This window comes from Syngnathus floridae, chromosome 20, assembly GCF_059516105.1.
Source record: "Syngnathus floridae isolate MCC-2025c chromosome 20, RoL_Sflo_1.0, whole genome shotgun sequence".
Taxonomy (NCBI): Eukaryota; Metazoa; Chordata; class Actinopteri; order Syngnathiformes; family Syngnathidae; genus Syngnathus; species Syngnathus floridae.
Window position 1 is genome coordinate 4,622,919 of NC_142432.1, and position 27,731 is coordinate 4,650,649.

At 40.8% G+C, this 27,731-nt stretch overlaps 1 protein-coding gene across 2 annotated transcripts in view; it reads left to right on the forward strand.

Moving 5' to 3' along the window:
- Positions 1 to 27,731, forward strand: part of adarb2 (adenosine deaminase RNA specific B2 (inactive)) — a 184,964-nt gene that overhangs the window by 1,580 nt on the left and 155,653 nt on the right. The gene's annotated exons all lie outside the window — the stretch shown is intronic.

Below are 27,731 nucleotides of genomic sequence, written 5' to 3' on the forward strand. Positions count from 1 at the left end.
GGGGGGTCAAACGATCAAGAAGATGTGAGGAAGGGTGAGTCCACATTCCCTTATAATGGTCCCTAGTGGCATCCCCTGTCCTTTCCCTTCGTCCCTATAAAGCATATTTGGTAGGTCAAATACTGCCATGTAGATTACCAAGCCGCTTCATGATTATATTTTTATCGGATGATTCCATAAGAGTTGTTTCTCGAAATAAATGCGTCATCACTTACCGTCCATTTGCATATAGTCAAAGTCAGTCTGTACACTGTGAGGCTGATTCAGGGCTTTTTAGTCCACTTATTGACTCCCAAACGGAACGTCTGTTTGACAGAAAAGCAATGATGTGGCATACAGCGTTTTTTTTTTTTGAGTTCCCACTGAAAAGGCTTGCAAAGTATTTGACGTAGTGTTTGACTTTTCAGCACATTTTTGCTCCGATGTTGTTTAGTAATCGATGAAACTGAATTTTATGCCTTGTCTTTAATTTATTTGAAATCTACAATGCGGTGGCAAACTTGAGTGAAACAAATTGAGTGCTTGAAAATGATTTAATGGATCAAAACAGGGATTATTGAGATATATCGTGTCACATTGAATTTTTTCGTAAGGTGTCTGGAAATTTCTATTTGGTGCACGAAGCAGCATGAGAGGAATTTCTCTCTGTGGCTTTCCCTAAGTGACAGGATTTCTCCGGACTTCTACGGGAATTGCATTTTGTGCTCTTTCCTTGTCTCTCAAAAGCTGTTACTTTCGACCAAGCTATTATTTTTCCTCACGGCCCGTTCACAATCTGAAGTGAAAGGAATTCAGTTACAAGACTCAAGCTAGATGTCAAACCATGTTAAAGCTGCTATGATTTTCAATTCCTTCCACCATTATATACTGAAGGCAGTGAGTAGAGACTGTACTTGTTCAAGTGAAGGCCTGAGACATTTTGAAAAGCGAGTTACCAGTGTGCATTTGCATTCATCACCATAAGAAGCGCCTTCCGACGATCTGTTGCTAGCGGACGGAAGCAGTGGAGCCCCACGAAACGATCTCTTTTCATTTCACACAATCTGATTATTTTCACCTGTAATGTGATGCATTCCCCTTTGCTCGGATCACAATTACCGCGAGGATAGCCGAGATGGCGGGATTACCACTTCTATTCCGACAACCTATCGGTTCACGTCGTCTGTGTCGCGGAAATGGGAAATAAATTGTTGTTTTAGCATGCATCTACTTAGCATGGCTTTAATATGATTCTATTTTCTTATGAGCTGCATTATTAAAAAGATACGGCGTGTTGAAAATATAACCTAGCATAAATTGTAGCGATGTGACACCGGATTCAGTCTTCAATTAACATATCCATTCCTACTAAATATATAAAATACAAATTATATAGAGGAATCTCAGTCCAAGCTGTAATTAACTAACAGAATTTGACTTGTATCTCAATTCTTAGTAATAATAGAACAGCGGCAGCGAATAGCCTAGCTAGATTTACAGCTTGCGGCACTGCAGAGAATCGTCTTTTAAAAGAAGAGCCCGGAAGAAGAAAGGCATTTTGCATCTAAATTCACATGCTGTCCTCCTGGATGAATTGCTCATGAAGAATTCATCGCAGCTAGGTGTAGTGCATTTAAAAGCAAATGGCAAGACTTGACCTTTTACAATGATGCTAGTTGTTGTCTGCAGTATGTAACAAGGTTTTGGGGAAGTGATTAATTTACATCATGATTTACATCAAATTTAATCACAGTCACAGTCTGCGGACAAGCGCTGCATCTAATTGTCATTCTAGCTTCAATAAGTTATGAAGTCCCGATTGCTTTACAACGCATCACAATTATCACCACAACGTTCACTTTGCCATGAATTATTTGCCTTTCGAACAAGTAATATACGTTGGAAATGGTTTAAGGCTGGCATTAGAAACTAGTTTATTTGAAAAATAAACTCAAATGAGGGTGGTATTTCTGAGATTTTAGTGCTTAAAGATAAATGAAGGTCACTTTATTGTTCATAGTTCAGGGACATTATCGTCCATCAAGGTTCTAAGATTGCCAGACTACACTAAAATCTGGAGCTTGTAAAGCTTTCTTTTTTAAATATTCTTTTAAAGCAGCGATTAGTGTGTCATTGTGCTAATGTTTTTTTTTTTTTAACATTGATTCATTTCCTGCTAAAATCTACTGTAAGATAATTGCAAAAAAAAAATCACTGCACACCTTGAAATCATTCGTTAGCTGCAGATGAATTACCTCTCTTGGATGATTGTGTACTTTTGCTTCTCAAGGTTGTAAATGTGACCATGTTAGGTTAATCGCTGGATTTCCGGGTTTGATATTTACATTTGACTTGATCATATCCTATTAAAGCCCGAGGCAACAAACGAACTTTGCCACTCACTCTGGATATTAATCCGCCTTGCTCTTTTTCTCCTGCTCTCTCTCTACCTCCATCTCCAGGAATTAATTTAGCAATGCAGCACAGCATTCTTTGGACCAGACCCTAATTAATTTTTGGTTACACTAATTAATTATCAAATGCAAAAAAATGTGAAGAGCATATAGATGATAAAGAAGTTACCAGTTGAAGAGTGGATTTACATGCAAAACGGTGTGACAGTATGTGAGGTGAATGCAATGATTGGAAAAATCTCAGTGTTGTTTTGCCCACCAATTTTTTTTTAGGTCAAAAGACACAGTGGTGAAATAAACCCGTCTGTGGCTCAAGAAGTGAATGTCACAAAACTTGGGAATGCTAAAAGGATTCATGACCCTGAATCGACCGTGAGGCTAATGGACGCTTGTAGCCTTTTAGAGCAGCAATCAGCTCCAAAATAAAGTGAGGAAAAAAAAAGGGGGTGTCAAATTTTGCTAAAAGTCAATCGGCCAGGTGAAAATGCATTAAAATGATCAAACGTGTTTGGCCTTTAATCTAACAAAAAGGTCAACCTTAACGTTTGTATTCCTTTTGGTTCTATATGAAGATAAATGATTCGCTGGAGTCGACTTGAAGAAGCAAACAAAGCCGTCTGACACGTGCGGTGAGATTTGGTGGAAGCCCAACTGTTTGCACCACATCACGTCCAATCATAGCCACAGACAGCCAACAGGTTACTTTGCATTTTAATTATGAGAAGGTCAAGCCAGGGTTTGTTCACCAGCATGTGATTAAACATGCACTGGACGCATAATTTATAGAGCACGGAGGTCGCTTTGACCCCATCACAATTTTTACAATCTCCCACCAGCCAGTCTTGGTGCAATGTAAATGAACCTAGTAATTTATGACAGACGGTTATTCATGAGAACTAAAGAGGTGGTTGAAAAAAAAAAAACAATCAATAATACATGTTTAGGCAATTTTATGAACTGTCTGTTTGTCATAAATCATCCTCGCTCCAAGCTGTTTTCTTCATCACGTATGTTTATGGCTTCTTAAAAGTGGAAAAGACGAGTGGAAACACAAAGTTGAATCACCGTCGATTTGATGATCTTTCCAGTTTCTGTCACTCGGAAGGATTGACTGCGCTTCCGTCGTCTCATTTCTCATTGCCGCCACAAAAGTATTGTGAGAGTCAGCATACATAGCGGCCAAATTATATGATGTCATTTCAAAACTTTATTGCTCTCAACCAAAACCCTGCTGGTCGCTCCAACCAGCTTTCTGGAATGTGAAGGAGTCAATGGTGCTGAAACTGAGCCAAGTACACAATGTTGTCATGGTAACCTACTTTTTCACGAGACAAGATTCCATATGTTCTCTCAACCACAACTGTCAAAGACAATAATAGTCATGCGTGAGGGGTATGCTAAATGTCAAGTGCAAACAACAACATGAGACTTATGAGTTGTTTTTTATATGCAAAAGTATTGGGACGCAAAAACTAAACTAAAAATGGTTAGATCATTCATGTGTAAGCTATTGCTGCTAGCACTCTTGTGGGAAGACTTTCTTTTTGAGTGTATCTGATGGAAATGTTGACCATTCGTGCAGAAGAGGTCAAAGGTTACTGATGCTGTTGCACTTAAGGGCCTGGCATGCACTCTCCAGTCTGTCTTGTCCAGCCATGCCTTTAAGAGCCCTCCCCTAAGTGTAGAATGGAATTACCGTATTTCCCGGACTATAAGGTGCACCGTCAATGGCCCATTTTAAAACTTTGTCCTTATGTAAGGCGCATCGGACTATAAGGCGCACCGTTAATGCATCATGTCAGTTTGGTAATCCAAATCAAATCATTCTCCATTTTATCTTCAACTTAAGATGCAACAAATTACTTTATAATCACAAAATAATGATCCATAGTCTTTTTGATTCATGATTCATAGTCTTCAGTGGGCCACTTATGATTGATTTCATGACACAATGCTTCGGGCCAGTTTAAATTTAGGAATTTGGTCCATATATAAGGCGCACCGGACTATAAGGCGCACTGTTGGCTTCTGAGAACACTTTAGGTTTTTAGGTGCGCCTTATAGTCCGGAAAACACGGTATCCCAAAAAATCCTACAGGGGCTTTATCCATATTCACATGTGCCCTCTCCCCATTTCATCAATTAAAAGTTCAGGCACACATAACGTGTAAACTTTAATACTGGTCGTGAGGTGCTGTCTCTCCCACATCCCTTGTTTTTAACCATGAACAAAGAGACCGCCCCCTTTATTCACAATCCATTTCCCAGGGAATAGCGGACTAATTCACATCTATTTTTACCACCCGCCGCACACATGCTCAAACACACGCCTACAGATGCCATTCATGTTGCTGCAAAACAGTTGTCTGACCCCGCTCTGTGAGCTCATGGTCTCAGACGTTTCCTATTTGCATACTGTAACGCAGCAGGGGAGCAAGGGCTAACTTTTCTCACATGGGAGACCAAACACTGTGACATAATTGTTTGGCACATTATTAACACTCAGTGGCTGTGAATACATAGCCCACATGCTCGAGTGAAAAACACAAACCGGCAGGAATTGAGCGTTTTGTCATTTAAGCAATGGTGCACTGTCAAAATATTGGGCTCCCAATTGGCCTTGAGGAACTGTTTGCCAATGTCCCGATTGAGCAAACGCTAATAATAAAAAAAAGAACTATTTGTGGGATTAAGCTCTTTCTTGGCTTTTCATTGGCTGTACCATGGCACGCGGACTTTAAATTCAAACCCTCAGCATTCTTTAGTCATTTTGAAGAGACACTTGGGGAGAGGAGAATAGTGGGGGAGACAAGATCCCTGCCTTCTCTCTTTATGTGCCTCTTGGCCATTAAGAGCCAATGAAAAAGCATCCTATGATGAACTGGAGGTGTCTGCTCAGTGGAGAGACGATATCCATAAAGCAAGTCCCTATGCTGATAGCTATAGAGCTGAGATCATCCACCAGGAGAAGATACAACTCTTTTGCACATTTTCCAAGCTCCTTACCTGCTTTCACCAAGAAAAAGAGGGCTATCAATTTTCCACTTTTGCGTTATTGTACTTAGATGAAGAGGAACAGAGTGATATTAACATACTCAGGCGTAAACTCCATGAGGACACGTTGAGATTTGATCTCTCAGATCACATTTGGAGATGGTCTGAGCAAACGGCATTCTTGGGACTGCTGCCATCCCCTGTTTAAGCCTAAGTATGTCATCTTTTGCCCGCCAATGGTGTCATGTATATTTACACAGCCTCGAGATGTCTGGAATGCATATTTGAGAGCTGCCTGCTGTGAAATAAAGAGGCATGTGTCATTCAGTGCCCTCATCGTATTTTTCCAAATCAGGAGCTTGCTCATGCTCATATATTCCAGTATAATCCGAAATAATGTGTTCTATTAACTAAGCAAATAAGACATTGCTAAGATCATACAGTACTTACGGGATCAGGTTAGCTTAGCATAATAATAGCGACAAGCTCAGTTTTGCTTGCGTTTCATAGAGAGGATTTTAAAATGAACTAAATTTGCACTCAGTCGAGTGACCTCAGCCAAAGTTGAAGTGTTCATAAAAACACCCAATTTTTAGATGTCAATATTTATTATACTAATTACTGTTCTTTGTTTATGTATGTTAGGATATAATAATGATTATAATAATATATGTTTGTTTTGTTTATTTTGAACATTTAAAGAAATACAAGAAAAGTAAAAAATACTGAAAATAATAACTCCATAGTACAATAGAGAAGAAAGAAAAGAAAAATAATAATAATAATAATATAATATATAGTATGATTAGTATAATAATTGAAACCCATGTCAATCTCCAGTTAAATTTAATGAAAAAAAATAAACTTAGCCTCTCAGTTTCAATAACTTTGGAGAGCAATATGTAACTCACTATTCCCACCAGTCGATTGATCCCAATAAATGAAATGTACATTTTGAAAATTGAGCAAGGTGCTCCCAGAATGAGACGTAGTTAATCATTTGCAGACAGTTATTCATTGATCCCCCCCCCCCTTCCCGACCACATCAATGTCTGGACTTCTGAATCATTTCCGAGGACAGAGTCTTTGTGTTTGCCATCCTTTTTTTGTTGTTTGGTTTTTGTCCGTATATATTCCGTGAAGTTGTTTTGAGGGTGTAAAGGTCTTTGGGAGACTGAGACAGCCATATCAACCCTGTTTAGCATAAAGCTTGTGGCTGGCCCCATCCGCGGCCTAATGAAAAGTAGAAGATAGGCTATGCTTGTCATGCTTGGCTAGTCCTGTGATCGGCAGACTGTGGGCTGTTACTCAGCTAGCATGCCAATTAATCTCACCCTCAGAATTTCCCACCGCTGCTTTTTTATTCACCTACTTAATAGGAAAAGTCTTATGCTTGATTTAAAACAAATCACAACAAAGCAGGTTTATTGTGACGTGGGTGCCTGGAGGTTTGAGCTCACATTTGATATTTCTGAAGTCAAAATAAGGCCGGACTGCTCAAGTCATGGACTGCGAAAGCCCGGACAAATTGTTGGGTTGCCAAATGTTTGTTCTTTTGATTTGGTGCATTGGTTAAAGGGCACTTTAAACCAAATTTGCATGCTGCTCAGGCAGCCAGCGAGCATGATTACTCTCTTTTATTTATGTGTCAAAGCAGTGGGAGAAAAAAAAAAGGTTCCGGGCTCGGGCTCAAATACTCCTGGCTCTGTCTCAGTAGACAGCCAAGTATCTTTAAATGGCCGGTCATCACCATTGGAGAGCAGATAAAGATGGATTTCAGATGAAGCGCCAGTGAGAGGAGACCTGAGCTTGCTGTTTTTAAAGCGCCTCCAATCATTCATCATCGGCTCGGCGCTTTTGTAGGAATGAAAAATAAAAATATGGTTATTTTACAAATCAACGCGACGCTGACAAAAAAAAGATATCGTCATCCATCATTAATAATAAATACACGATGAGGAGAATTCAGGTTACAATTCATTGGATAAATATTTCATGACTAACATCTGTGTATTCCGTGCCAGTGTGTTTTGAAGTTGTTACAAATGAACGTCAAACACAAAGTAAGCGAACAAGCTGTCGGGGGAATGAAACAAAGATTTATCAATGCTGGGAGAGGAGGAAAAAAAAAAGGGAACAGCAAACCGTTTACATACAGTATTCACTTTGGTGGACCATGGGAGGGAGGGAGGATGGTGAGCTGGGGGTGAAGCATGAATGTGTGCCCTCTTGTGCACCCCGATTGCCCCACCCCCCCTCCCTCCTCTTTTGGGACTGTGCCATAGCTGGGACAGTACTCACATTCTTCTTCAGCTTAGTCCAGGACTCTGTCAACTAAGCACTAATGGGCAAAAAGACAAAAAGCCCTCAGAAGACAAAAGGATTCCTTTTATTTTACGTACATTCAAATTAGTCAACGCTGTTCTCATGATTCCGAGACGGGAAAGCCAGCTTTGTGCTACTTCCTGTTTCTGTTTGTCTGATGTGTGTTTTATGTGATCATATCAGCTGAATATTTTCACCACTGTGATTTAAAAAAAAAAAAAAAATCCTGGCAGTGTGCTAATCTATGCATCTAACTAAACTCAGTGCAGCTTCAACTTGGCATCTACTCTACATCATGTCAGTGGTGGAGAAACTCAGTGTGGGGGTGGTTATAATGTAAATTAGCTGCACAGCTAGTAACAGTGAGGCAAAAATGCCTCGCTCACAGGCACATTTTCAGAAACAGGCAGATAACAAAAGATTTACTTGGTTGTTTAATTTCACACTTAATGGTGGGCGGGCCCCTTAGAGATCCAACTATTTGTTTTCGAGTGATTAGATTGACTATATAGTGTATCGCTTTTAATGCTCATGCAAGTGTAAAACATTAAATAATATTACTAATAAAACATTATAAAAATCTAATTCCTGAGGTGTAATTGAGTAGCTGCACTGATGTGCCTCATTTAATTTTTAATTTGGAATAAAAACAACAATAAAAACATTAACACCCCTAGTTTTGAAGTAATTTTTTAAAGTACTTTTTAGTTTTTTTTTAATAGTCCTTTTAGAATAGAAAATGGGTGAATATACAAAGCTAAATTTTCACTCCACATATGAAGCAAATTAGCATATATGAAAATATATTTACTATAGTATTTTTCTTCATAAAATGTCTCCACATGAAACATTTGGTCAATCATGTGACTTAAGCCATTGTGTTTCAGTCACAGATAAATCCCAAGACACTTCAGCTTGCTTGAAAACAAAGTCAAGGAAGGTTATTTCTCAAAAAGCACCAAATACCACTCGAAAGCAATGAAAGAGTACTCATCTGCATCCTCTCAAGAGAGCTTTTCTTTTCACAGTGACCACAAGGACGAATACAAACACAAACAATTGAGAGTTTAAGTTAGAGACGTTTTGCAGATACACAGCAGCCATGGAAACCCAAAAATACATTTCAACTCCAAAATTTGTAACTTTTCCAATCCGTTAATGCAGTCTGAAATAACTACATTGTTCAAAGCTGCCGTGAAAAACGTATTTGTTGGTTGGGCTAGACAAGCCTCCAAGCATACATCCTTCTGAATGCTGAAGGGGGCTGAACCAATGGAGAATGTGCCATTAAATCATGTATCAGGATAATCCGGAATCGCTTTACACCCCGCTCGCCTTTTAAAAAGCACCGAAACTGGCTTTGCTTTTTAGCTATGGTCCTGAATCACGCCCCCTTCCTCCTTCTGTTTTCTTTTCAATGTATCCTGGGAACCTGGGGAAATAATTACATCACTGCGATTCTCCCTTTCAGCTCGTCCGATTGGATTTGTGGGAAACTCGGTGCAGGAAGGAAGGAATTGCAGGTGTGTTTAGGACAGGAACAATAGAATGAGTGCAAGAACTGTGTAAATACAGCATGTGGTGCAGATAAAGAGGTGTTTGCTCTTTGTTTGAACGTGTTTTTCCAGCACGACCGCCATCTCTATCAGCACCATGCACTGGTCACTAAATTAGGTACACTTATAGTATTTGATGAGTGAATGAAGTGCACAAATGGAAACACTGCTCTATAGCAATATTGCTATGAGCTTGTGAGTCCCAAAAGTTGGCATTTTTATCCAGTCTCAACACATATTCACCTATAACAGATGATTACCGTATTTTCCGGACTATAAGGCGCACCAGGCTATAAGGCACACTTTCAATGAATGGCCCGTTTGAAAACGTTGTCCTTATATAAGGCGCACCGGACTATAAGGCGCACCATTAATGCATCATGTCAGATTTTTAATCCAAATCAAATCATTCTCCATTTTATTTTTTTTTATTTCAACTTCAGACGCAACAAATTACTTTATAATCACAAAATAATGATCCATAGTCTTTTTGATTCATGATTCATAGTCTTCAGTGGGCCACTTATGATTGATTTTATGACACAATGCTTCGGGCCAGTTTAAATTTAGGAATTTGGTCCATATATAAGGCGCACCGGACTATAAGGTCGTCTTTTGAGAAAATTTTAGGCCTTATAGGCAGGAAAATGCGGTCTGTGAATTTTTTGTAGTTTCTTAGGTGTGTTTCTAATAATTTGCTCCTCTCGTGTAGATCAACAAAATATGAAAAACAACGATGAAGCGTCAGTTTTAGCAAAATTAAAGGTGATAGGTCACATTTGTTAGGCCTCATTAACAGTCTATTAAATCTTTTGTGTGACTCTGCCCCCCAAGAGAGTTGTTTACAATCATAACCCAAGCAGCTACTCCACTCGGCCCAGCTCACCCCCCCCCCCCCCCCCCCCACTTAAAGTCCATAATCCTCATTCAAGCTTCGACAAACCGTCCTCAAACGACCATCCGCGGCAACTCCCAAACAGCTTTTGTTCCGACAATATTATGTGGTAGATTGGGTGGCAGGAAGCACGGCGGAGCGACGCACAATCTCTGCCTTTTGTTCCCACATTCTCTCCATATGCAATATTTGTTGTGCCGTCCTTTGTGAAGTTGCGTTCCCATGCGACTGGCAAGACGTCTTGACGTCGACTTGAACCGGGATAAGCCACGCACTTTTTATTTATAGCGCTCGACTGCTGCGTCTGTCTGCATAATAAACTGATGAATATGTCGCCGAGATGCAACGAATACAACTCTGACGAGGTGATGACTAGCAAACAAAACAAAAAACACGTAGGCTGACATTTATTTACCTTCATGAGGACTTGGGTGACAAACTCCAAGTTATGTAAATTAGTCTTTAATGTTCTGCAAAATTGGAACTCTGCTTGTTCCGAGTCAGCCAGTAGATATTTAATTAAAGGTTATTTCAATTAAACCTGAAGCAGATCAACATCCCAAAACAGAATGTGTTTGACTTTCGAGGTTCCATACATGTCAGACATGGAGTACGTTTAAAAAAGGTCATTTACAACATTTAAATCAAACCTGAGGGTTATTTTCGATGAAGTACACGATACTGTGGCACGCCATGCTAAAACTTATTTTCAATTTGTTCACGTTGGCTCTTCTCACTGGAGGTCATAGTCTCGCCGAAGGAGAAAAAGTGGCACTCTGAATCTTCCATCTCTGACTCTTTTGCACTTCAAAGTCTCTCCGCACCTTAAGATCACCAACTCTGCTTCTCGCTCGGAGAATAAAAGAGATGAAATTGATCCCCGAAGATGCGCGAGCTGGATGTCAGCCAGTTTGATAATGACGCCGTTGTGGTTGTGCAATGCTATTGCTTTATTTTACTGCGAGTAATACCGTTAGATCTGCTATTACCAGTCAATAATAGTCGTCCTCTCGCTTCTGCGTTGATGCATTTTTTCTGCGCAGATGGGAAAGGTTGTCTGACTAATATTCCAGAAGGGATTTGACCCAATTTCTTTGACAAACTCCTCACCCTTTCAAGCTAAATAGCACTCCAGTCGGGAGATTAAAACGAGACAGGTACGCTTAAATCGTGACTCGATTCAACCGAATCTGTCACCGATTCCCCTTATAAGCATGCATATGAGAGAAGAGTAAACAGCCCATTCAGCAATCAATGTGAAACATGCTTACAGTTCAGTTGGCCGGTCTGGGTTTGTCGGAACGTCGGGAGAATCCTTATTCCTGACACAACATTATTTCTATCAGTCTATTGGAAAATAACAGCATTTTCAAAGACAGGGGAGGAATACATTATGAGCAGTTAGCCTGAAATGACAACACGCATTATACGACGATTAGTTTGCACAAGGCAACTAATGGATTCAATCACAGCGCATTAATAAACAAGACACTTAGCTTTGTATCAACCTGAAGAGCCTCATTAATCTTTCATTGAGATAGCCACAGTCGGGCCAAGCTGCACAGGTCCAATACTTTGACTACTGGGGAAACAATGTCAGTCGCTACATCTTCTGTTGGCACTCCCTCCGGTTATGTAGAGCTCAGAATAACTGCTGCTTGCAATGAAAGAGCAATAAGTGATATTATTCTCAAGGCCCCGTTGTGGAAAATGACCGTCATACATCTGCAGGAAGTGAGAGGATAGCTGATCGTTAGCAATGAATCGATGATTACTTTGGCAGGTGCTTTCAAAACTCCACGCCTTCGACAGTTCGGAGATTTAAACAGGCAAACTTCACCCTGCCGTTCGCCCCACCTACTGGCATTTCAAAATGTTCGGCATCAGGAGGAAGAAACAGGCATGACATTTTAGCTATGAAGACTAATAAGCTTTATTTTCCGACCAACATGAGGAAATTATCGCAAATGTAAGAGCTGTGCTTTTATTGCGACATTAAAAGCTTTTTTTTGTATCCACTGTATTTTTTTTTCCCCCCAGGGTTGCTAATTAGCTAGCCACAACTTTAAAGATGCTGCTTTATTGTTTGGGTCATATGCAGGACACTTGCTGAAATGGTCTGTGGGAAGCCCAGTTTCACAAAATAATGTGGTCGTAAAATACAAATGTAAAAAGAATGCAAAGAAATAAACTGCTTTAATTACGCCAAAAGATCATGCACTGTAACTTGGGTGCGCTGACATGTATTTAAGGGGGCGTGGCCTATTGAGTATCATCTGGGTAGCCATTTACTGCACGGTTACTTCAATTGGATATTTTTCTTCAAACTCCTTCATTTCATATTTGTGTTACACAGTGGCTTTATTTTTTTTCCCCCACTTCAATCCAAAGTAATGAAACTTTTGGCTCGCAACACAAAACACATCAATCAAGTGACAACTTGAAAAACTTGTTGGTTACCAGTCAGTACTACTCACTTGCATTTACAATTAATTTCCCACTCTTCTGTTAACTTAACCTGCTTAATATTCAAATGTGGGCAGCCTGAGAAAACCCTTACATGCAAAGCATTTTGTGTTTGATAAACAGCTTTAAATCCGTTTCACTTTTTATTTACTTCCTGCCGTGTGGCTTATTAGAAGTCTGTAAGTCTAGACTAGAAGTATTTGTAATACTTTGCATGGGTATAAGCAGACAACCAAGTCCGGGTAACAATATTAGTTTAGTTCTGACATTTTTTACGACAAAATTTAATTGGATAATCCCAAAAAGCTTTTACTAAGACAATCCAAAGCGCGCACAGTGATAAAACACCCTCACGTAATAAATGCAATTTACAGCTCATAAATGCATTGTAATGACTCCGACCACTGCTGCCGTTCCTTTTTATACTCTTAATATTCAAATTGATTGTGAATATAATTGAATTGATTAGTCTGCAGGCTCGTCCGTCTGCACATCCAGTCCATCAACATGATTCACACTAAAAGGAAGAAGGAAACCGTGAGTATACGCAGTGATCAATCTGTTATTCAGTCATTTAATCACCTAAAAAATGCATGTTTATCAGTTGTCTGTAACACTTTCATTCTGATGGATTACATGCATTACAGGGCCGCTGCCGATCTGATTTGTATTCCTCGCTGTGCTGATTACAGAATTACACTGCTGATGCATTGGTTTTCAGTATACAAGATTGATGGTACCAATGAACAAAAAAGAACAGCAACTTAGCCGCTGGACAACCAAATGCTAAAAGACACATGTAGAGATGGCGCTGGGTAAATGCGAAAATCAACAAATGGAGAGTTTAAACGGATAATAGTTTGGATGACAGCGCGAGTAAGATTTCCTGACATTCAGGTCGACAGGAACGGAAGCTTGAATGTCGAGGAGATTTATCACACTTTTTAGGCTTCTATTCTATTTGTGCCCGCTTGTGTGGGTGTGCATGTGTGACTCGGGGGCATATTCCCGGTGGTCTGCAGACAACCCGAGGCTGTTCTCTCAACTTCAGCAAGTCTCCGTCTCTATCAGCTTGGGATCAGGGCTGCTCCGAGCTTTGTGTGCCCACGCTGTCTGTTGCTTCAATATAACCAGCCGGAGCAGGCTGGGACTAAAAAAAAAAAAAAAAAAAAGGGGGGGGGGGGGGGGGTTGATAGACAACACCAGCATGGAGGCACACAATCATAATGCTGCAGCAGCAACATAGACGAGACACAGGCATGCAGAGCTGTTGTGCAAGAGCACGCAAGTACATGTAGGTACAGATATGTGTTCTCAGAACACACACGCCCATGCTTGGAGGGAAGCTATTTGTGTGTGTGTGTGTGTAAGGCAGGGAATAGAGGCCTTCCTTCCCCTGGGTGCCAGGTGCCGACAGGATATCTTCTGCTAAAGGCAGTCATCTAAGGGGAAAAAAACAGGGAGGGGGGATTCACCAGAGTATTGTCAGCACGCTGCTGCAACATGCAAAGGGAAAAAAAAAAATCTGTGCATCTTGAAAAATAAAAATATCTCCCAAAGAATGCAAATCAGCCTTTCTGAAGTGAAGGAGGATTATTTAAAGCGATGCTTTCGTGTTCATTGTTGGACTGATTTGTTTGGCTGTAAAATACCTGAAAGCAAAAAAAAAAAGACTCCAAGCGTTCATATTTCACAGTGTTGCAAAATTTATAAACCCAAATATAACACTGCTTTCTAGTCGCTGAAGAGTTATTTCACAACCTCTGCAATGTGAATCCAAGTGCTTTGCACGGTAAAAAAAAAAAAAGAACAGAATGTCATATCACGTACAAAACATTTTTTAACCCAAACAGCTGCCAAAATGAAGTAAAAACATTTTGACTGACAAATTCCAACTATCCAATTTCTATCTCGACCACTAATGCTGTCCCTGGCGAAACTGGAGGAGGAGGGTTACATACTCGACAAATCACCAGTCACTCAAAACCTAAAAAAAAAAATGCTGAGTGCAAAATAAGCAGCGCTATTAAGTCAAGACGAGTTTTCTAAGACTCGGAAAGCGGTGTGTGGTTGCTTTCCAGTAAATTCTATAAAGACACAGCACACAATGAGGTTGTCCTAAGGTGCCATGGTGATTAGACCACACATTCAACTCTCCCGATTCATGACTCCATCTCAGCGCTGAAGCTATTCTTACTGCAGAGATTACAAAGATCCACGGCCCATGCAAGATCACAAAGCTGAGCACAGTGGAAGTCTGTTCCCTCTCTCCTGCAGCATCCTTATTTATGTCCAGGAGATGTGGTGGTGGAGAAGCAGGGAGCCTGTAGGGAATCCTCCATGGCCATGTAATCTGGGTTCGATGCTTAGACACAGCAGATGAAGGACAGACTTATCTCTGGAGGGGTAGTTGTGGAACAGCTAGCGCAAAGGATGATGCCAAGTGATAAAACCCGTCTGTTGCCAAGAAAAGTGCATCTTCAGGCATATATATATTTTTTTTGAATTGCTGGGTAACATTCTCCTGATGGGAATTTGTGCAGAATAATTCTTTTGTTGAAGCAACGGTTGACATTTCTGGGTAAGTATCGACTTTCTTGGCAAGGAAAAGATAAACAGTCTTGTCTGATGGGTACAGACTGCAGTTGCCGGGTAGGTTAGGTTAGCTTGATGACCGGTCTGGTTGCTAAAGTCACCTTCAATCCCTGCCACATTCCACAAACGATGCTAACTATGCTAACACTTATCAAGGAATAATAGCAGCAAAGTCGCAGAACCAACTTGCTGCACATTTTGTTTATTACCAAATGTTCAGCTGCACTTTCTGTGCACGTGAAGACCTTTGTTAAATTCCATCTCTCCTCAAGGACGTATCCTCAACCTCAAATAACCCCGCTGTCACATTACTCCATCCCTTCAGGATGGAATATTCCCTCCCAACACAGTTTGTGTTACTATTTGATTTCCGTGCTTTTGTACTCCACGCAACAAATCCCAGCTCTGGGGCGGAACCCGACATAACAATGAGTTGTGCAGCTATCTGTGTTTTAACTGGCTCAGCCAGAGGAACTTGCTGGATTCCTGCCAAAACAATTCATTCACATGGAGTTCCTAACACGCCCATGTTATTTCACGCCTTTATTTTGGAAACGACGGAACAGCCTCATTCATCACTGCTGGATTGGTGCAAATATTTTCATGGTTCTTGAAAGGAGGAGCCAGACAGCCACCTGAATATACACTTACTAACCCATCTAGTTGGCACACACCAAAATTGATTCGAGTTGACAAAATATTTGGAATAGATTTGTTGTAAAAACACCAGAACTCCACAATTACCTGAAAGAATGTCAATATTAGCGTATTCTAGTATTTTTTGGTCAATGAATTAAACCCTATTTAACTTCAATTCAACATCCATATAAAAGATGCACCTGATTATAAGTCGCACTGTTGATTTTTGAGAAAATGAAACGATTTTAAGTGCACCTTATAGTAGGAAAAATACGGTAGTTCCTGCATATCCATTCGATGAAGGTATCTCAGCAGGTATAAGCTCATAAAAGATTTAACCAACAGCTACAGCGGTTGTTATGGGAATTTAGGATGATGTCAGTCATGACGGCAAACACGGTTATTTATTTCGGGAGTCATTTCTAGTTCAGCGCTAAGATTCTGTTTATCCTCAGCAGCATCCAGCATAAGTTCAGTGAGTTCAAGCAGACAGTAAACAATGCTGTGCACAACCAAGACTCCATGTTTAATCAAATCAGTCCATCCCCCAAGCGCTCCTGTTTTTCTACCTTATAATTCATATTTAGCTTGTCTTCCCATCCTTTTCTGTCCACCCGGAACACTTTTCTCAAGGCTTGTTATCACACTCCGAGGGATCAAATATGATTCATCTACCTGTTCTTTAATAGTGTCTGATGTCACTGGCTGGTTGCAGACTTGCCACTCGTCATCCGAGATACAATAGAGGTGTGTGGGAGTGTTTGTTTCGACACACTCGAGTCGCACAGCTCTCAGCCATCTGGCAACTCACTTGCTTGAACTGTTATGGCTTTTCTGAGCACATTCAGTCTAGAATTGCTCAGCCAAGTCGCTTTTCTTTTGCCTCGATTCACTCAAAGGGAGGCAGGTTGACACTGTGCTCCTGTACGGATATTGGGCATGTTGAATAAAACATTTTGTGTTGGGTGGTGACACGATTTCAATGAATTGGGAGGGTTTTTGTTAGTTTTTTGTATTTTTGTCATTAAAGCGACTATGCATGATTTTCACAAAGTGAAAATATTTGGATTTTCCTAAACGGCCAGTTTTGTAATTTTGAATTATGTGAATTGCTCACAATATATCCATTTATTTCACATATAATATCCCCAACTGGTTTTATACAAGTTAAAACCATCATCTGATACAAAAAGTTCAGTTGACGCGTGTAAACCGATGCATAATCTCACATCTTCAGGCCTGGTAGGAGTGTTTGAATAATTTGTGGAATTTGAATTTTTTTGGATGGTGGATATAGTTTGCGTGCCACACATCTCTCCCAACCTAATTTAATCTCTGACAACACGGTGTATGGTTGCATGCTCTGTAGGATATGGCTGCAGGCCCAAATAATCAGATTTTGAGCTTGCATTTCCAACTTTCCATTTAATCAAATCAATTTTGTTAAATAGCATTACAGCTCATGTGACAGCAGTGGCACCTATTTCCATCTCAGCAAAATTAGTGATAGATGGGAAAACCGTCTGCCTCTTTGATCTTGCAGAATCTCACTTTTTTTTTTTTTTTCTTGCCAGATTTGGACTTTGGACAGAAATTGGCTTTCAGCGTGCACAAAACTGGGGGAAAGTGATCTTAAAACTTCTCGCGTAGATTGATTTTAATGAGAGTGTGACCTCAAGGAAACCCACCAATAGGTGGGATGGCTCACTTAAACAGAATACATATCAAAAGAAGCCCGGGGTTCCTACGCTCTGTACGCGGCACACCACGGGAGAATGAGATACTCATTATTCCGTGATTCAGTGACTTACACTGCACTGTGGCTGTAGCTGCCAGAAAGTGGGGGTTGTGGTGGTGGGGGGGGGGGGGGGGGGGGGGGTACATGAAAGATTTCAAGTCATCAGCATTCCGGTCACCAAATATTATTAGGGCTTATATGCTATGTCTTTTACTTGGAGGACACAAGCAGCTGCCAAGCGAGTTACATCATAAAAAAACACACTAAGAGGTCTGTGTTGAGCAGCAGGAGGGATCGGAGCAGTCTGTTCTGTATATTGCGCTCACGGATTTTTTTTTTTTTTCTTCTTACACAGTATGTTCCACATAGTGCACGGCACAGGTTGACAGCGCTCAGCCATTAATGAGCTGTACGGTAGAAGGAAACTTGAATTGCAAATGTGCTAACATTTTTTTTTTTAAATCAGATTTTGAATAACAACCTGGCTTTTTCCGCTCTTGTGTTGTGAGAGTTGATTTCACCTCTGAGCAGCGCTTGAACTAGTGGCCATAGCTGGCATAGTTAACATAAGAGCCACTTTACAGATGCTCCACACAGTCCTTATAGAGCCTTGTTAAACTACGGGCCTCGGGTTATACATAAGTGGGGCTCTCAGCTCGATGGAGCCATATTTGAACGGAGCGAAAATGATTGTGGTTCGTTTATTTTGCTGATTATTGCTCAAGTTCATTCCTGACAAATGCAGTGTACATGGGTGGTTTGAATTTACTGTGTTTTTCCACGTACTGGAAAAATAACCAGTACTTGAGAATATAAAAGGTTATTAAGTGTGCCTTATAGTCCAGAAAATACGGTAAATTGAATCTGAAGAAAGATGGTAAGAGACTTAAGCATGATAGGTGCCTATTTTTTTTGTCATATTTATATCTTCATGTGCCACATTTCAAAGAATGATATCCTGGAAAGAGTTCACTTAAAAATGTAATTCATGATCTGACTGAGCTGCATAATGTTGATTTGCAACACTAACAACGCTCTGCCCTTGCACAAGGATCATCTTAACATCAATCTAATGATAAATGATTGTCATTCTACCTCGGTGTTCAGACTTGATTGTGTTCTGACAGAGCCAATATCTATCGGTCGTAAATGTTTAAGTTGATTGCCCTGATGTTTTTCTTTTCTTGTTTTATGTTGTTTATGATCGTTATTTCTCATTTTTATATGTGAATTCAATCTAATATGAAAACAAGAGATAAGACGTTTATTGTCCATGTGTGATTTCAGTTGCTTATAATCTGAAAAAAAATACAAAATATTGATTACATCATTTATTATTAGTGACAGAAATGGCGTTTTAGGACTGTGATGACATAATTGGATTTTCTCTTCAAAGTTGTCGCTAATGCTAATGCTGCTAGCCCCCTAAAAAAGAAAAGGCTGCTCAATTTAATTTCACCTCTTGCATTTTCTGCAAGTTTATAAGACTATTGTCTTTATTTTCCACAAGGGATTTGTTTGGCTCTATACACAGACATTATACATTTTCCATTATTTTTGCACTCATCTTACACCTTTTTAATAATCCTCGTTAAGCTAATATGGGGGCATAAAAAAAATGCATTAAAGTACACTTGTTTCTGAAGGCCTTGCATGTAATTGTCTATTTTACGACGTATAACATCTTGTAAAGTACTAAAATCAATGAGTTAATGAAAATGAGATGCTGTGGATATCAACATATCATAAAATATAAAATTGCATAAGCCCCCGTGGTTGAAAATGTGTTGTCTATAATGAAAAAATAAGAGGTTCACATTTCAGATGAGGGGAAACAGCAGCGTCGACACACCTTTGCATCCGATGGGGGAAACCGCACGTGTGCCAAACGCCGCCTTGGGCAACAATCTTTGTCCTCTGATAGCGGTTACACTGAATGGGATCCAACATTGATACTCAGCCAAAAGTGGACTTTGAAAAATTCCTCGACAATAGGCAAATACGTCGGGACACTATTTTGCAGCTGGGGAAAAACAGCGGGGAATTCAATCAACGTTTGAAAATCCAACCTGGTAAAATTTCCTTTCTGGTGCACTCCTGCACATACCGTTTAGTGTTGGATCGTGCATGCTGTGTGTTGCAGAAAATTGTGGCAGATTTCTCCCAGGGGGACGGGAAGATGAACTGAAGGGAGAGTGAAGCAGGATGGAGGAGAGTGGGGTGGGGTAGCGAAGAAGCTGACAGAAACATTATTCAAATCATGTGCCTCTGCTTTCATTTTGGTTTTCTCTCTCCCAGTTGCACACTAAAATTTTACATTTAGTCGCGGCAAGAGAGAAACAAAAGAGAATTCACGAGGATATTTCGACGCTCTCGTCCTTGGCGACGAAGGTCCTCGAGACCTGCGATGGAATGAGTGGACCTCGGAGCACTTCAAATTAGTTTATGAATCCAATGTTTGATTTGGAAGAGCTCCTGTGCTCATTATTGGCGCAATTCAAAGGTCAACCTTATCAGTGGGACCACCTCAAGTCCAGTCCTGGTCTCACTGCTCGGGAGCTACAAGACGGGATGAAAGGGGGGAAATGGATGGGGATATGAGAAGAGAAAAGAATAAGACATGGGAGTGGGGGGGGTTGGAAGAGATGAGGGGATGAGAGGGGGAGTCTCCTGCAAAGCTGTCGCCTGGACATATTGTGCTTTGATGGGTTGCCTTTCATTTTTACTGCCGTTTTTCTTTGCTGCGGAGGAGCCGTATTAAAGTCTTCAATCTTTAGCTGATATTACAGGACTGGCTGCAGATTGTGATAAACAGCACTGTACCTTCCTGGGCACTTCCTCTCGGAACATCTGGTGGAACACCACATGGTGACAAAAGCAATATAATTATAGGAGAGCGCCACCTAAACCTACACGTAGGATCAGGTTTGTTGGCGTCGCTTTAGCACGTGAAAACTTATTTTTGCACTGATAAAATAAACAATTATCTCTGTTTTTTTAATTAACGTGTTGCATAATTTGGGTACAAAACCTTCTGCATATTTATGGGAATCACACCTGGATGCACACGTGTGCCTTTCGGCAATTTAAACAGTCGTGAAAATACGCTATCACCTTGTATGTTACAGTAATAATATCTGTCGACTTTTACAACCCATCAGTGTTGTAATGTGAATAAGTCATTTCACCAGGGGGGGGATTTTTATTCCAGTTTGTCCTTTGGTTTCATATTGGCTCTCAATTAAAAACTTGAAGTGTTTAAGAGAAAATAGACCCATGTGATGTGTCTAAGTCATACGTCGTTAGGATTTCAACGCTCCCTCAAGTAATATGTTAGAAGTTCCACGTATTAAATCCAATTGCTTCTGGTTATTGAACAATTGAGACACTTAAAGTAAGTTCCCGTCCAATAATTGTGAGTAGTTTCTTCAATCCTCGGGTTAAAAAAATGATTTGATGGTTTCATGAAATAATATCACATAGTATATTATTTAATGGAGATTGAGGGACGGGCAAAATTATTCACTAGCATCTCCCAAGACTTTTCATCAAAAATCCTGTTAGGCATGAGGAAGTGCGGTAACTTGGTTGTCATGGTTACAGCAAAATCTGCAAGACGTTCAATTGTGGCAAGGTTAGGTGGCTTTCAAGGTAAAGCACTTCAGAAATAAACAAATGTTGGCAAAGCAAATTCTTGGATGTCAACATTCTCCCACTGAAAAGTCAGGGAGACATTTTTGCCAAGATTATTTTTTTAAGACCTTCAGAATATTTCTCCGTAGCTTTCCATTGTTGGCTCCTGTTGTCCTTGAACTACACATTTGACACCGGTGGTTTATTCCTTCCTCGGGACATTCCAAATTATTGCAAACACATCAAAGTACACTAGAATTACACTTCACAATTATCTGTCGAGGCATCTAGCACAAGGCACTCCTTTATGAAGCAACCATTTGCTGTCTCACAGTAAAATCTGTACTTCACCGTATGCGCTGTCCAGTATTTCACACCGTATAACGACACCACTAAAAAGTGGCTGCGGTTACACAACTGCACCCAGGTGACCTGAGTCAGGCTGCATGGTGCAATAGTGGAGAGCATGCAATGCATCATGCATGCAAACAGGAAGTGGGTGTGGACACACATTTACAGTGCAGGTATGATAAATCCACTCCCAGACTCCAAATACTTTAGCCTCCTAAGTTCAGAGGTCAAAATACAAACATTGAATGTAATCTACAAGTAAACAATCACCGCCCTTTGCAATGTCGTCGAGGTAAATCTTGGGATGGGCACTTGCATCAGGTTACTTTATCAACGATTGGAGCAACAATCAGGTCTTGATTAATCTTTTCACTTAGATTATTGGCTGATTATTGGTCAATTAACATTTGAGCGAGAGATAACCCAAACGTGTAATATTTCCATAGACAGGAAATATGGTGCAATGTTAGTCACTCCGCTATACGTAGGTCGCAGTGACTGACAATATTGTGTAAAAGTGGGCGGAGCTTTTGACCTATCCCAGTGAGTATTACAACATAAGATTTACGTGTGATGAATTGAGTGACGCATTTTGCAAGTGTGAAAGAGTTTCACGGTCAAGGTTGCTGGTCCCACAGAGGGAGGCAGACGGGATGAAATTCTGAAAAAAAGTGTCGGTGGGGGGGACTTGTTAGGGGGGAGACATGTAAGACCCCTGCAGTGAATGAGACTGCCTACTTATCAGCTTTGAGCGTGATGTGCAAACAGAGGCCTTTCAGGCCTGCCAGGCACACAATAGCTTTGTTTGCTATGCAATAGAAACCAGTTGTTCACTGCTGAGTCAATATTTACTGCCTAATGGAATGTGTGCTCGGCTACTAGCCCTGCTCAACAACACCAGATTGGAAGAGGGACTCATTAGCTCCCTTTTCTGTCTTTCACCCCCTGTCGTGGTCCATCCTCATTCGTCCTTCCCTCCCCTCCTCTTGAGCCTCCCTTTAATGTTGTTATCGTCAACTTGCTTCACTCTCCTCGTCCTCTTGAAGTTCTGGGAGCCCCTGGTGTCTTCCTTCCCTGAATCGTATCATGACTGCATCTGGACCTCCCCTCACTGACAAAAAATGGAAACTCCATATCAGGCACAGGAGGAGCGTGGTTATAAATCATACACGGGGAAAATGTCTAAAAAAAAAAAAAAAAGGGGGAGAATAATGCTGAGCATTTATGACACAAGACGAGAAGATGTGGTGGTAAAACGTGGAAAATGACCAATGTCCTCACAAGGTCGTGGCACTGACAGAGAGAGAGAGAGAGCGAGAGATTACTGTGCGATGAGATCACTACGCTGACAGAATGATCCTTTTGTGCCCCACTCTGATGGTAGGCAGCGAATGCATCACAAGTACTACTCAGTTGCAGATTCACTCCCGCTAATCACGCCCAATTTTCCTCAAGGTAAGCACGTGGAGCGCAAACATCTCCTTCCTTTTGACTCTGTGTACCTTTTTTCGCCCAGGTAAGGCCAGATAGCCAAAGGCACCAAACACTTGTCCTTTTTAAAGCTTTTCCAGCAGCCAATCCATTCCTTTCAGTCATGCTTCAATATCCTTCCCATACAGCCTGGAGGATCACTCAGGAAAGGACAGTTGTGGGAGTGATGGTGCGCAGGGTTTCCATAGTGACACCAAGGTAATGAAAAGATTGGGCGAGAGCAGTGTGTAGTCGGTGCCAGTGTGTGTAGTGGGTGCCAGTGTGTGTGCGTGTCGTTCTATAGCTCTGGGTTGAGACACAGTGGAACCATTCATGATCTACTATCTGCCCCCCAATGGCATTCAGTCTTAAATCAGGGTCTTGCAGAGAGCTCAGATCCCAGCCATGTTTTATGTTAGCTTAAACAATCACCATTCAAAGAGTGTTTTGTGCATTCTGTCATTTTTACCCCCTCCTACTCATTATTATCTTTCCATTTCTGTCCAACAACTTCCTCATGAATGATGAGGTCGTTTATAATACCCTTGTCATGAAGCGGGATGAATTGATGGGTTTGGGTTGTCTTTTAATTGGTTTATGCTGGCAGAGGGATAAACAATTAGGAGGATGCATATTAATTGTCCCTAATTATCCTTTCTAGCCACAGATTAAGTGATTTCATAAGTTTGATGAGCCAAATTCTCTCCATGAAGGAGAATCTACATCTGTCCACGCTTTCAAAATAAATCGCTGGTCTGATTTAGTGCTTTGAGGGGTGTTTATCAATATTATTTCATTTTTCTCCACATAATTTGACCTTAACCCAAGATCGCAACTCCGCACTGATTGCGATGGGGTGTGATGAATTAACATTGTCAATAAAATGTCTCAAATTCGGTGTAACTTGTTTTGACCTGCGAGAAATTACAGCAACCTTTTCAAAAGATGGGTGAACTTTTGTTGATGAAGTAAAGAGACTTTCATCGGAAGCTCAGAGAGACAAGACAGCAGAAGGAAGATCATCATTCCAATATTTCACATTATTAATACACTCCTGTGGAAATTATCGGTCACTGCCATTTAATATGCGTTTCAAATTTTCTAAATTGTCAAATCAAATTAGAAATACCAATTTATACCATAGCAGATTGCATCTATTCTCTTTCCGAAGGTCCTGCAGAGTTGAATTGATAATTAAGTAATGAAATGAACTTGTGTGATCTAATTTTATATCAGATATCCATATTATCCCAGCAGTAGTTATTCTAATGTTACATACCGTAAGAACGGCGCCTGAATGGAAAAATTGAGTTAACGTTGTGATTTATTCGCGTGAAACTTTATGCTAATGAGCTATACTTTATCTATTAGATGTTTTTAGATTGTTTTAGCTTAGCATCTTAGCATGTTAATTATTTTTTTTAATCCTGGTATATACGGACGATTATTTTTTTTTTATATATTTGCCCAGACTCAAGGAGATCCAATGGCATAAAAAATAGTGGTGCTTCAGCTCCACTGCCTCATAGCAGGTTAAATGGAGCGGGGGACAATGGGCAATTCTCCAGCATTTCTTCTATTCAGTGCTGCCGCAGGTTGTTCTCCCCCCACTAAACTCCGCTTCCTGGTGTTTCAGCTTGAAGCTGTATACCCTATGGGGTCCCAACAGGCTGGAATAAAACACGAGTGGATGCGACAAGTTGCCATGGAAACTTCATAAGCCAGTAGTTGGAGGAAGGGATGGGGGGGGCTACAGTATCTAGTGAAGCATGCATCTGAAGGAAATAAATTGAATGCTGTGGAGAGGAAGACAGTGAGGGAAAACTGGAAAGAGGGATGTGTTATTATTAGGTAACCTTTTATGTCGGAATTATTTTTTCAACCGTACGCGGCACGCCGATTGCTTCCCCCCGGTGTCTTCGGCATGCCTTGAAAGCCGGGGCTAGAGGTTAAACGGCTGTCTGCGTTGTCACCAGGACTCTCTCCGACGCCTTCTGCTGTTTGTCACAAACGGTGACCACGGGACGCGTGACTGCTTTTATTTTGCATTTTTTTTTCTTAACCTTTACCTACAACTGTCATCGCTTTGACTGTCACCACACTTGTCTTAGGGGGCACAATTGACGGGTCATTGGCTATCAAAGCTCAAAAGCCTCAAACACGCCAACGGATTGCCAAGCATCCTTTATGCCAACTAAATCTTTCATTAACCACCAATCTATCATTAATTATCGGCTGCAGGCATTTATGGAGAGCTTGGGAGATTGATGGCATGCGGTGGGGGAGGGGCTGACTGTTGAGGGAGGCAATCTATAATGACTCAGAACAAGGAGGATCCATCTTAACTTTTATTTATAAGGGGCTTGACTACTCACCAGAGGTGCTATGTTGTTTATCTGTCTAGCCAAGCCTATTACATTAGTGCTCATGGCTGCTGGAGAACAGCTTTATCTTCATTGCCCATGTCTCTCAGGGTCCATCTCCATATGTTTTTGGACAGCTCAATGATCATCTCTATTTAACACCACAGGCTCCTCGTGGTGTCTTAGCCCCTTAAAAGAAACAAATTAATTCCCCTCTGAGGCAAAAGCCCTGTACTGGACAATATGAGCTGCTGAGTGTGTGTGTTTGTGTGTGCTTCTTGTCAACTTGAAGGTGAGGTAATGTATTTGCTTTTGATCGAGGTGCAGCCAGACAGCTCCCTTGTCCAGAAAAGCTTTTTTTATAGTCTTGCTGTGCATAGGATTAGCGTTCAGCTACTGGCTGAAGCAAACAAATGCGCTGAGCCTAATTATGAGGGAAGTGTCGACTGTCTACAACAAACCATAAAAAAAAAAAATGCACCGGCAAGACGGTGCTTATAATATAAAAGTGAGAGTATTGAATCTTTGCATGATGCACAACTAAAGCCACAAGAAAAACACGTACTGTTAAATAAATACTCTCTGATGTCCATAAAAGTCAGCATTATCTTTGTAAAGTAAGTGTTAGATTTGCTTTATCATCATATTTCTTTCTCTCATGATAAAACGTTGAAGCTGTAATGCTGTTTTAGTTTTTAGTGTAATGTGAATCTCAGTATTCTGCTCCACGTAGTGTTCACACATCATATCTGAGCCAGCAATAAAACGTGTTTTTATTACTCATGTTTTTAATATTTAGCTGCTCCCGCTATTCACCGCTCCATTTATTTTGTTATGACGAAGAGTGAAAAGTCACCGTCAAGAGTGGAGCCAATGCATTTTAATAGAGCAAAGTGCCAAAACCGATAACGCATTTAATGTTTTCAGATTTTTTTTTTCGAGGGGTAGGCTGTTTGACACATGCGATTCAAAATACTTTGGAGAAAATACAAATGTTGAAGGTAATATAGTGAACACCATCTTTTAAAACAAACTCAGTGTAAATTTCCCAAATATGATATTGCCAATATGAAATTACCGTAAATTTCGGACTGTAAGCCACAATTCATTTTCGCTGGTGCGGCTTATAGTCGGAAAATGACGGTAACATTCTGTGTGGCTCTTTTATTTGATTATGAAACAAGTATATTATGAAACTGTACCACTTGTGTTTCTCTTCAAAACATTTCATCGTTCTGACATCCACTCTTTGGAGGGAAAAGATATTAAAACAAAGAACAGGGATCAGACCTTGGATAACAGTGCAGGGGGTGAGGGAGAGAGCAGGATGGAGAGAAAGCGATAACAGGTGAACAAGAGCAGACGTGGAATAAACACCCCACTGGAACACTTTATCCCGCATTGTCACGGTTTGTTATCCCAGCAGTCTACTTGATATTTAGTGACAAAGACAAGATCTTAGCTGCCTAGCGATCATGCCGCACGCCCTTCGACACCCTTCCCCCTTTGAATCCCCCTTCTGAGCCCCATCAACTGTGTGACATACAGGCAGTCAAACAGAAATCTTCCCCTTACAAGCTGATGAAAGTGAGGTGAAATTTCGGCAAACATCAGGTGAAATTTCCTCTGCTCCGGATTTCAAAGTCACGTCAGGGTCAAAGTCAAGACCACAGTGGGGAGGAAAGGGGGAGATAAATAGGCCTCTTGACAGACATGCACTTGTTACATTATTTCACTCATGGAATATGGGAACTCGGTAGGTTTCATTAAAAAAAAAAAAAAAAAATAGAATCGGACAGTTGGCTGCACACTTGATCAGGCGTCGAGCTCATCCGTGGATTCCGGGAAGCGGAGACCAGCAGGTTATTGGAGTTGGTTGACAGCCGATGACCTCGGTGTGTTTTTGCCTGCAGAGCTTATTATATGTTGTTGTACCAAGAGCTCACAAAGGGACATCGCGGACAGCGGAACCATCTGAACCTTTCATTATGAACTGAGCTGATATAAGCAGAACCATCGAGGAGCTGAGGAGACTGATCTGCCGGTCAACAAATGGAATATGATCGTAGTATAATTCCAGAGCTCGCTTTTGGTATGACGCATGCGAGCAAGAAAGAAACAGCGATGAAAAAATATCAGAAGTAAAAGAAAACGATAAATATCCCAAGAGTAGTTTCAATCTTCAATGCTGGCACACGTTCGTGTCGGAGGAAAGGAAGACAAGTGTTGAGCTCTCAGCAGACACAATAGCAGAATTAGGATTCATGCTGCGTGGCTTTACAGGTACTCTTCCAAATGACTCCGCAGAGCCCT